The following is a 10,000-nucleotide window of genomic DNA, read 5'->3' as shown; positions in this document are numbered from 1 at the left end:
AGCGGGATGGGGGGGGGTGCGGGGTGACACGGGGAGGCACGCGCCCCGCCGCTTCCACCACCGCCGTCTCTTTGCTCGTCACGGTCCGCGCCGCTCGGAGGGAAGGGGACAACACCTCGCACGAGACGGGAAGCGACATTGGAAAGGAGACCGCCCGGCCCGAACACCGGAGCCCCGCCGTGGCTCCCTATGACGGGGAGTACGGAAGACCCGGCCCGCCGGGGGCCCTCTCCGACGCCACCCGAAAAGCCTCATCGATCAGGAAAGGGAAGGGGAACGGAGGAGAAGCGGAGGCCCCACGGCCACGGTTCCTGGGACAGCGACGGCCGCACGCGCCGGCCCCCGAACCCCGAACCTCGGGCAGGGCTGGGCAGCACAGGCGCGGGGCCCTGCGTGCGAGCGAGCGAGCGGGCAGCGTCGACAGCAGAAGCCCAACGCGGCTTGGCCACCGGCAGAGCCGGACTGCCGTAGAGGCTTCTCTGCAACGTGCCCGCGGATGGCTGCTGTTAACGGGCGTGGGGAGGGGGGGGGAGCCACGGCAGGCTCCACTCCCAAACCCCGGCCCTACAAGCGTTCGAGTGCCGGAGACCGCCGCCCGTCTCGGCCCGGCCCTGGAGAAACCCCTCTTGGAGCCCTCGCTCCAGTCGGCAACGGCCACCGGAGCCTGCGGGCAAGCAGCGGCTTCGCGCGGCTTCTGGCAGTCGGAAGCGCCGTGCGCGATAGGTAGGAGGCAGAACGGCCACGGCCAGGGCCGCCGGGCAACGCCCGAGTCTGCCGGCTGAGCCGCGGGTGACAAGCGTTCGAGTGCCGGCGACCGCCGCCCGTCTCGGGCCGGCCCTGGAGAAACCCCTCTTGGAGCCCTCGCTCCAGTCGGCAACGGCCACCGGAGCCTGCGGGCAAGCAGCGGCTTCGCGCGGCTTCTGGCAGTCGGAAGCGCCGTGCGCGATAGGTAGGAGGCAGAACGGCCACGGCCAGGGCCGCCGGGCAACGCCCGAGTCTGCCGGCTGAGCCGCGGGTGACAAGCGTTCGAGTGCCGGCGACCGCCGCCGGTCTCGGCCCGGCCCTGGAGAAACCCCTCTTGGAGCCCTCGCTCCAGTCGGCAACGGCCACCGGAGCCTGCGGGCAAGCAGCGGCTTCGCGCGGCTTCTGGCAGTCGGAAGCGCCGTGCGCGATAGGTAGGAGGCAGAACGGCCACGGCCAGGGCCGCCGGGCAACGCCCGAGTCTGCCCGCTGAGCCGCGGCTGACAAGCGTTCGAGTGCCGGCGACCGCCGCCGGTCTCGGCCCGGCCCTGGAGAAACCCCTCTTGGAGCCCTCGCTCCAGTCGGCAACGGCCACCGGAGCCTGCGGGCAAGCAGCGGCTTCGCGCGGCTTCTGGCAGTCGGAAGCGCCGTGCGCGATAGGTAGGAGGCAGAACGGCCACGGCCAGGGCCGCCGGGCAACGCCCGAGTCTGCCGGCTGAGCCGCGGGTGACAAGCGTTCGAGTGCCGGCGACCGCCGCCCGTCTCGGCCCGGCCCTGGAGAAACCCCTCTTGGAGCCCTCGCTCCAGTCGGCAACGGCCACCGGAGCCTGCGGGCAAGCAGCGGCTTCGCGCGGCTTCTGGCAGTCGGAAGCGCCGTGCGCGATAGGTAGGAGGCAGAACGGCCACGGCCACAGCCGCCGTGCAACGCCCGAGTCTGCCGGCTGAACCGCGAGTAGCTGCAGCGGTTCGATGGCGCTGGTCCGCGAGCGCCAGCCCTCTGCCCTAGTATACGGACAGCGAGGTCCCCGGCCCCGGCGGGCTCGAAGAGAACCGTCTTCCCCCAGCGGGGAGGCGCGCGAGCGCCGCCGACTCTTACCATGACGTAACTGGAGGCAGCGCAAAGCAGCGACCCCTTCGGCAGCTCCGAAGAAGAACCGGGCAAGACGTCTACCTGCCAGAACCGCGGTGGAGCCAAAGTCCCGCCGGAGCGAGGTAGACGAGGCATCCCTTTCCGCCGGCAGCTCCGGCGGCCACATCGGGCACACCGGACCCGGCGGACGGTAAAACGGGTAGACCTGGCCTCCCTGCCGGCAGAACGGGTAGACGAGGCCTCCCTGCCTGGAACCGGGTAGACCTGGCATCCCTGCCGGAAGCGGGTAGACCTGGCATCCCTGCCGGTAAAACGGGTAGACCTGGCCTCCCTGCCGGCAGAACGGGTAGACGAGGCCTCCCTGCCTGGAACCGGGTAGACCTGGCATCCCTGCCGGAAGCGGGTAGACCTGGCATCCCTGCCGGTAAAACGGGTAGACCTGGCCTCCCTGCCGGCAGAACGGGTAGACGAGGCCTCCCTGCCTGGAACCGGGTAGACCTGGCATCCCTGCCGGAAGCGGGTAGACCTGGCATCCCTGCCGGCAAAACGGGTAGACCTGGTCTCCCTGCCGCCAAAACGGGTAGACCTGGCCTCCCTGCAGGTAAAACGGGTAGACCTGGCCTCCCTGCCGGCAGAACGGGTAGACCTGGCCTCCCTGCCGCCAGAACGGGTAGACCTGGCATCCCTGCCGGCAAAACGGGTAGACCTGGTCTCCCTGCCGGTAAAACGGGTAGACCTGTTCTCCCTGCCGGCAAAACGGGTAGACCTGGCCTCCCTGCCGGCAGAACGGGTAGACCTGGCCTCCCTGCCGCCAGAACGGGTAGACCTGGCATCCCTGCCGGCAAAACGGGTAGACCTGGTCTCCCTGCCGGTAAAACGGGTAGACCTGGTCTCCCTGCAGGTAAAACGGGTAGACCTGTTATCCCTGCCGGCAAAACGGGTAGACCTGGCATCCCTGCCGGTAAAACGGGTAGACCTGGTCTCCCTGCCTGCAAAAAGGGTAGACCTGTTCTCCCTGCCGCCAGAACGGGTAGACCTGGCCTCCCTGCCGGTAAAATGGGTAGACCTGGTCTCCGTGCAGGTAAAACGGGTAGACCTGGTATCCCTGCCGGCAGAACGGGTAGACCTGGTCTCCCTGCCGCCAGAACGGGTAGACCTGGCATCCCTGCCGGCAAAACGGGTAGACCTGGTCTCCCTGCCGGTAAAACGGGTAGACATGGCCTCCCTGCAGGTAAAACGGGTAGACCTGTTCTCCCTGCCGGCAAAACGGGTAGACCTGGCATCCCTGCCGGCAAAACGGGTAGACCTGGTCTCCCTGCCGGTAAATGGGTAGACCTGGTCTCCCTGCCGCTAGAACGGGTAGACCTGGCCTCCCTGCCGGCAACATGGGTAGACCTGGCCTCCCTGCCGGTAAAACGGGTAGACCTGGCATCCCTGCAGGTAAAACGGGTAGACCTGGCATCCCTGCCGGCAAAACGGGTAGACCTGTTCTCCCTGCAGGTAAAACGGGTAGACCTGTTCTCCCTGCCGCCAGAACGGGTAGACCTGGCATCCCTGCCGGCAAAACGGGTAGACCTGGCATCCCTGCCGGTAAATGGGTAGACCTGGCATCCCTGCCGGAAAAACGGGTAGACCTGGCATCCCTGCCGGCAATACGGGTAGACCTGGTCTCCCTGCCGCTAGAACGGGTAGACCTGGCATCCCTGCCGGTAAAACAGGTAGACCTGGCCTCCCTGCCGCCAGAACGGGTAGACCTGGCATCCCTGCCGGTAAAACGGGTAGACCTGGCCTCCCTGCCGGCAGAACGGGTAGACCTGGTCTCCCTGCAGGTAAAACGGGTAGACCTGGCCTCCCTGCCGGCAGAACGGGTAGACCTGGCCTCCCTGCCGGCAGAAGGGGTAGACCTGTCCTCCCTGCGGACAGAGCGGGTCGCCCGTGCTGGAGGCCCGTATGCAGGGGTGCCTGCACGGGGTGGGAAGGGGCGGCGGCGGGCTGCCTGTGCTCTCTCAGCCGGGGCGGCGGTGGGGGGGCTTGCGGGGGGTGGCTTGGGGCGGCAGGCCGGTCCTGCCGGAGGCCCGTATGCAGGGGTGCCTGCACAGGGTGGGTGGGCCGGCGGCGGGCTGCCTGTGCTCTCTCAGCCGGGGCGGCGGTGGGGGGGCTTGCGGGGGGTGGCTGGGGTCGGCAGGCCGGCCCTGCCGGAGGCCCGTATGCAGGGGTGCCTGCACGGGGTGGGAAGGGGCGGCGGCGGGCTGCCTGTGCTCTCTCAGCCGGGGCGGCGGTGGGGGGGCCTGTGGCGGGTGGCTGGGGGCGGCAGGCCGGCCCTGCCGGAGGCCCGTATGCAGGGGTGCCTGCACGGGGTGGGAAGGGCCGGCGGCGGGCTGCCTGTGCTGTTTCAGTCGGGGCGGCGGTGGGGGGGCTTGCGGGGGGTGGCTGGGGTCGGCAGGCCCGCCCTGCCGGAGGCCCGTATGCAGGGGTGCCTGCACGGGGTGGGTGGGCCTGCGGCGGGCTGCCTGTGCTCTCTGAGCCGGGGCGGCGGTGGGGGGGGCTTGCGGGGGGTGGCTGGGGGCGGCAGGCCGGCCCTGCCGGAGGCCCGTATGCAGGGGTGCCTGCACGGGGTGGGAAGGGGCGGCGGCGGGGTGCCTGTGCTCTCTGAGCCGGGGCGGCGGTGGGGGGGCTTGCGGGGGGTGGCTGGGGTCGGCAGGCCGGCCCTGCCGGAGGCCCGTATGCAGGGGTGCCTGCACGGGGTGGGAAGGGCCGGCGGCGGGCTGCCTGTGCTCTCTCAGCCGGGGCGGCGGTGGGGGGGCCTGTGGCGGGTGGCTGGGGGCGGCAGGCCGGCCCTGCCGGAGGCCCGTATGCAGGGGTGCCTGCACGGGGTGGGAAGGGCCGGCGGCGGGCTGCCTGTGCTCTCTCAGCCGGGGCGGCGGTGGGGGGGGTTGCGGGGGGTGGCTGGGGTCGGCAGGCCGGCCCTGCCGGAGGCCCGTATGCAGGGGTGCCTGCACGGGGTGGGAAGGGCCGGCGGCGGGCTGCCTGTGCTCTCTCAGCCGGGGCGGCGGTGGGGGGGGTTGCGGGGGGTGGCTGGGGTCGGCAGGCCGGCCCTGCCGGAGGCCCGTATGCAGGGGTGCCTGCACGGGGTGGGTGGGCCTGCGGCGGGCTGCCTGTGCTCTCTGAGCCGGGGCGGCGGTGGGGGGGGCTTGCGGGGGGTGGCTGGGGGCGGCAGGCCGGCCCTGCCGGAGGCCCGTATGCAGGGGTGCCTGCACGGGGTGGGAAGGGGCGGCGGCGGGTTGCCTGTGCTCTCTCAGCCGGGGCGGCGGTGGGGGGGCTTGCGGGGGGTGGCTGGGGGCGGCAGGCCGGCCCTGCCGGAGGCCCGTATGCAGGGGTGCCTGCACGGGGTGGGAAGGGCCGGCGGCGGGCTGCCTGTGCTGTCTCAGTCGGGGCGGCGGTGGGGGGGGTTGCGGGGGGTGGCTGGGGTCGGCAGGCCGGCCCTGCCGGAGGCCCGTATGCAGGGGTGCCTGCACGGGGTGGGTGGGCCTGCGGCGGGCTGCCTGTGCTCTCTGAGCCGGGGCGGCGGTGGGGGGGGCTTGCGGGGGGTGGCTGGGGTCGGCAGGCCGGCCCTGCCGGAGGCCCGTATGCAGGGGTGCCTGCACGGGGTGGGAAGGGCCGGCGGCGGGCTGCCTGTGCTGTCTCAGTCGGGGCGGCGGTGGGGGGGGTTGCGGGGGGTGGCTGGGGTCGGCAGGCCGGCCCTGCCGGAGGCCCGTATGCAGGGGTGCCTGCACGGGGTGGGTGGGCCTGCGGCGGGCTGCCTGTGCTCTCTGAGCCGGGGCGGCGGTGGGGGGGGCTTGCGGGGGGTGGCTGGGGGCGGCAGGCCGGCCCTGCCGGAGGCCCGTATGCAGGGGTGCCTGCACGGGGTGGGAAGGGCCGGCGGCGGGCTGCCTGTGCTGTCTCAGTCGGGGCGGCGGTGGGGGGGCTTGCGGGGGGTGGCTGGGGTCGGCAGGCCGGCCCTGCCGGAGGCCCGTATGCAGGGGTGCCTGCACGGGGTGGGTGGGCCTGCGGCGGGCTGCCTGTGCTCTCTGAGCCGGGGCGGCGGTGGGGGGGGCTTGCGGGGGGTGGCTGGGGGCGGCAGGCCGGCCCTGCCGGAGGCCCGTATGCAGGGGTGCCTGCACGGGGTGGGAAGGGGCGGCGGCGGGGTGCCTGTGCTCTCTCAGCCGGGGCGGCGGTGGGGGGGCTTGCGGGGGGTGGCTGGGGGCGGCAGGCCGGTCCTGCCGGAGGCCCGTATGCAGGGGTGCCTGCACAGGGTGGGTGGGCCGGCGGCGGGCTGCCTGTGCTCTCTCAGCCGGGGCGGCGGTGGGGGGGCTTGCGGGGGGTGGCTGGGGTCGGCAGGCCGGCCCTGCCGGAGGCCCGTATGCAGGGGTGCCTGCACGGGGTGGGAAGGGGCGGCGGCGGGCTGCCTGTGCTCTCTCAGCCGGGGCGGCGGTGGGGGGGCCTGTGGCGGGTGGCTGGGGGCGGCAGGCCGGCCCTGCCGGAGGCCCGTATGCAGGGGTGCCTGCACGGGGTGGGAAGGGCCGGCGGCGGGCTGCCTGTGCTGTTTCAGTCGGGGCGGCGGTGGGGGGGCTTGCGGGGGGTGGCTGGGGTCGGCAGGCCGGCCCTGCCGGAGGCCCGTATGCAGGGGTGCCTGCACGGGGTGGGTGGGCCTGCGGCGGGCTGCCTGTGCTCTCTGAGCCGGGGCGGCGGTGGGGGGGGCTTGCGGGGGGTGGCTGGGGGCGGCAGGCCGGCCCTGCCGGAGGCCCGTATGCAGGGGTGCCTGCACGGGGTGGGAAGGGGCGGCGGCGGGGTGCCTGTGCTCTCTGAGCCGGGGCGGCGGTGGGGGGGCTTGCGGGGGGTGGCTGGGGGCGGCAGGCCGGCCCTGCCGGAGGCCCGTATGCAGGGGTGCCTGCACGGGGTGGGAAGGGCCGGCGGCGGGCTGCCTGTGCTCTCTCAGCCGGGGCGGCGGTGGGGGGGCCTGTGGCGGGTGGCTGGGGGCGGCAGGCCGGCCCTGCCGGAGGCCCGTATGCAGGGGTGCCTGCACGGGGTGGGAAGGGCCGGCGGCGGGCTGCCTGTGCTCTCTCAGCCGGGGCGGCGGTGGGGGGGGTTGCGGGGGGTGGCTGGGGTCGGCAGGCCGGCCCTGCCGGAGGCCCGTATGCAGGGGTGCCTGCACGGGGTGGGAAGGGCCGGCGGCGGGCTGCCTGTGCTCTCTCAGCCGGGGCGGCGGTGGGGGGGCTTGCGGGGGGTGGCTGGGGTCGGCAGGCCGGCCCTGCCGGAGGCCCGTATGCAGGGGTGCCTGCACGGGGTGGGTGGGCCTGCGGCGGGCTGCCTGTGCTCTCTGAGCCGGGGCGGCGGTGGGGGGGGCTTGCGGGGGGTGGCTGGGGGCGGCAGGCCGGCCCTGCCGGAGGCCCGTATGCAGGGGTGCCTGCACGGGGTGGGAAGGGGCGGCGGCGGGGTGCCTGTGCTCTCTCAGCCGGGGCGGCGGTGGGGGGGCTTGCGGGGGGTGGCTTGGGGCGGCAGGCCGGTCCTGCCGGAGGCCCGTATGCAGGGGTGCCTGCACAGGGTGGGTGGGCCGGCGGCGGGCTGCCTGTGCTCTCTCAGCCGGGGCGGCGGTGGGGGGGCTTGCGGGGGGTGGCTGGGGGCGGCAGGCCGGCCCTGCCGGAGGCCCGTATGCAGGGGTGCCTGCACGGGGTGGGAAGGGGCGGCGGCGGGTTGCCTGTGCTCTCTCAGCCGGGGCGGCGGTGGGGGGGCTTGCGGGGGGTGGCTGGGGGCGGCAGGCCGGTCCTGCCGGAGGCCCGTATGCAGGGGTGCCTGCACAGGGTGGGTGGGCCGGCGGCGGGCTGCCTGTGCTCTCTGAGCCGGGGCGGCGGTGGGGGGGCTTGCGGGGGGTGGCTGGGGGCGGCAGGCCGGCCCTGCCGGAGGCCCGTATGCAGGGGTGCCTGCACGGGGTGGGAAGGGGCGGCGGCGGGGTTCCTGTGCTCTCTGAGCCGGGGCGGCGGTGGGGGGGCTTGCGGGGGGTGGCTGGGGGCGGCAGGCCGGCCCTGCCGGAGGCCCGTATGCAGGGGTGCCTGCACGGGGTGGGAAGGGGCGGCGGCGGGGTTCCTGTGCTCTCTGAGCCGGGGCGGCGGTGGGGGGGCTTGCGGGGGGTGGCTGGGGGCGGCAGGCCGGCTCTGCCGGAGGCCCGTATGCAGGGGTGCCTGCACGGGGTGGGAAGGGCCGGCGGCGGGCTGCCTGTGCTCTCTCAGCCGGGGCGGCGGTGGGGGGGCTTGCGGGGGGTGGCTGGGGTCGGCAGGCCGGTCCTGCCGGAGGCCCGTATGCAGGGGTGCCTGCACGGGGTGGGAAGGGCCGGCGGCGGGCTGCCTGTGCTGTCTCAGTCGGGGCGGCGGTGGGGGGGCTTGCGGGGGGTGGCTGGGGTCGGCAGGCCGGCCCTGCCGGAGGCCCGTATGCAGGGGTGCCTGCACGGGGTGGGTGGGCCTGCGGCGGGCTGCCTGTGCTCTCTGAGTCGGGGCGGCGGTGGGGGGGGCTTGCGGGGGGTGGCTGGGGGCGGCAGGCCGGCCGTGCCGGAGGCCCGTATGCAGGGGTGCCTGCACGGGGTGGGAAGGGCCGGCGGCGGGCTGCCTGTGCTCTCTCAGCCGGGGCGGCGGTGGGGGGGGTTGCGGGGGGTGGCTGGGGTCGGCAGGCCGGCCCTGCCGGAGGCCCGTATGCAGGGGTGCCTGCACGGGGTGGGAAGGGCCGGCGGCGGGCTGCCTGTGCTCTCTCAGTCGGGGCGGCGGTGGGGGGGCTTGCGGGGGGTGGCTGGGGTCGGCAGGCCGGCCCTGCCGGAGGCCCGTATGCAGGGGTGCCTGCACGGGGTGGGTGGGCCGGCGGCGGGCTGCCTGTGCTCTCTGAGCCGGGGCGGCGGTGGGGGGGGCTTGCGGGGGGTGGCTGGGGGCGGCAGGCCGGCCCTGCCGGAGGCCCGTATGCAGGGGTGCCTGCACGGGGTGGGAAGGGCCGGCGGCGGGGTGCCTGTGCTCTCTCAGCCGGGGCGGCGGTGGGGGGGCTTGCGGGGGGTGGCTGGGGGCGGCAGGCCGGTCCTGCCGGAGGCCCGTATGCAGGGGTGCCTGCACGGGGTGGGTGGGCCGGCGGCGGGCTGCCTGTGCTCTCTGAGCCGGGGCGGCGGTGGGGGGGCTTGCGGGGGGTGGCTGGGGGCGGCAGGCCGGCCCTGCCGGAGGCCCGTATGCAGGGGTGCCTGCACGGGGTGGGAAGGGCCGGCGGCGGGCTGCCTGTGCTCTCTCAGTCGGGGCGGCGGTGGGGGGGCTTGCGGGGGGTGGCTGGGGTCGGCAGGCCGGCCCTGCCGGAGGCCCGTATGCAGGGGTGCCTGCACGGGGTGGGTGGGCCGGCGGCGGGCTGCCTGTGCTCTCTGAGCCGGGGCGGCGGTGGGGGGGGCTTGCGGGGGGTGGCTGGGGGCGGCAGGCCGGCCCTGCCGGAGGCCCGTATGCAGGGGTGCCTGCACGGGGTGGGAAGGGGCGGCGGCGGGGTGCCTGTGCTCTCTCAGCCGGGGCGGCGGTGGGGGGGCTTGCGGGGGGGTGGCTGGGGGCGGCAGGCCGGTCCTGCCGGAGGCCCGTATGCAGGGGTGCCTGCACGGGGGTGGGTTGGGGGGGGCGGCGGGAATTTTTTGGTTTTTGTTGCTTTTTTATTTCTTTTTCCGCTTTTGAAACAGAGACGCCGCCCCGTCCTCGGGCGTTTCAGCCGAGCTGATGGAAAGCGGCGCCCCTTCCCGTCGCTTGCGGGGGGGGGTGGTGCAGGAGGGGGGAGGCGGCGCGCGCCTGAAATTCCCCTCGCCACCCCCCGTTTCCGAGACTTCGCCGTATCTAGTGGAAGGCGCTAAGCTTGGCCGGACTGTCTCGCTGAAGGCTTTCTTACTCTGCATCGGTTCTGACGGTGGGCGAGAAAAAAAAACAAAACCAAAGCAGAGCAGGGAAACAGTTACAAAAATTTCTTGAGAGCCAGCACCGGCCCGCCCATCGGCAGACGGAGCGGCGCCCGGGGTCAACGAGTGCCACCCTGCTGCTTAGCAACCGGAACCCGAGCCGGCCCGCCCCGCCCACCCGCCGGCAAGGGGCGGGCGCTTCCCCGCGGCAGAAGGGGGAGACAGAGACTGAGAGACGGGGT

Source organism: Opisthocomus hoazin, unplaced genomic scaffold (assembly GCF_030867145.1).
Source record: "Opisthocomus hoazin isolate bOpiHoa1 unplaced genomic scaffold, bOpiHoa1.hap1 HAP1_SCAFFOLD_165, whole genome shotgun sequence".
NCBI lineage: Eukaryota > Metazoa > Chordata > Aves > Opisthocomiformes > Opisthocomidae > Opisthocomus > Opisthocomus hoazin.
This window is presented reverse-complemented; position numbering follows the sequence as displayed.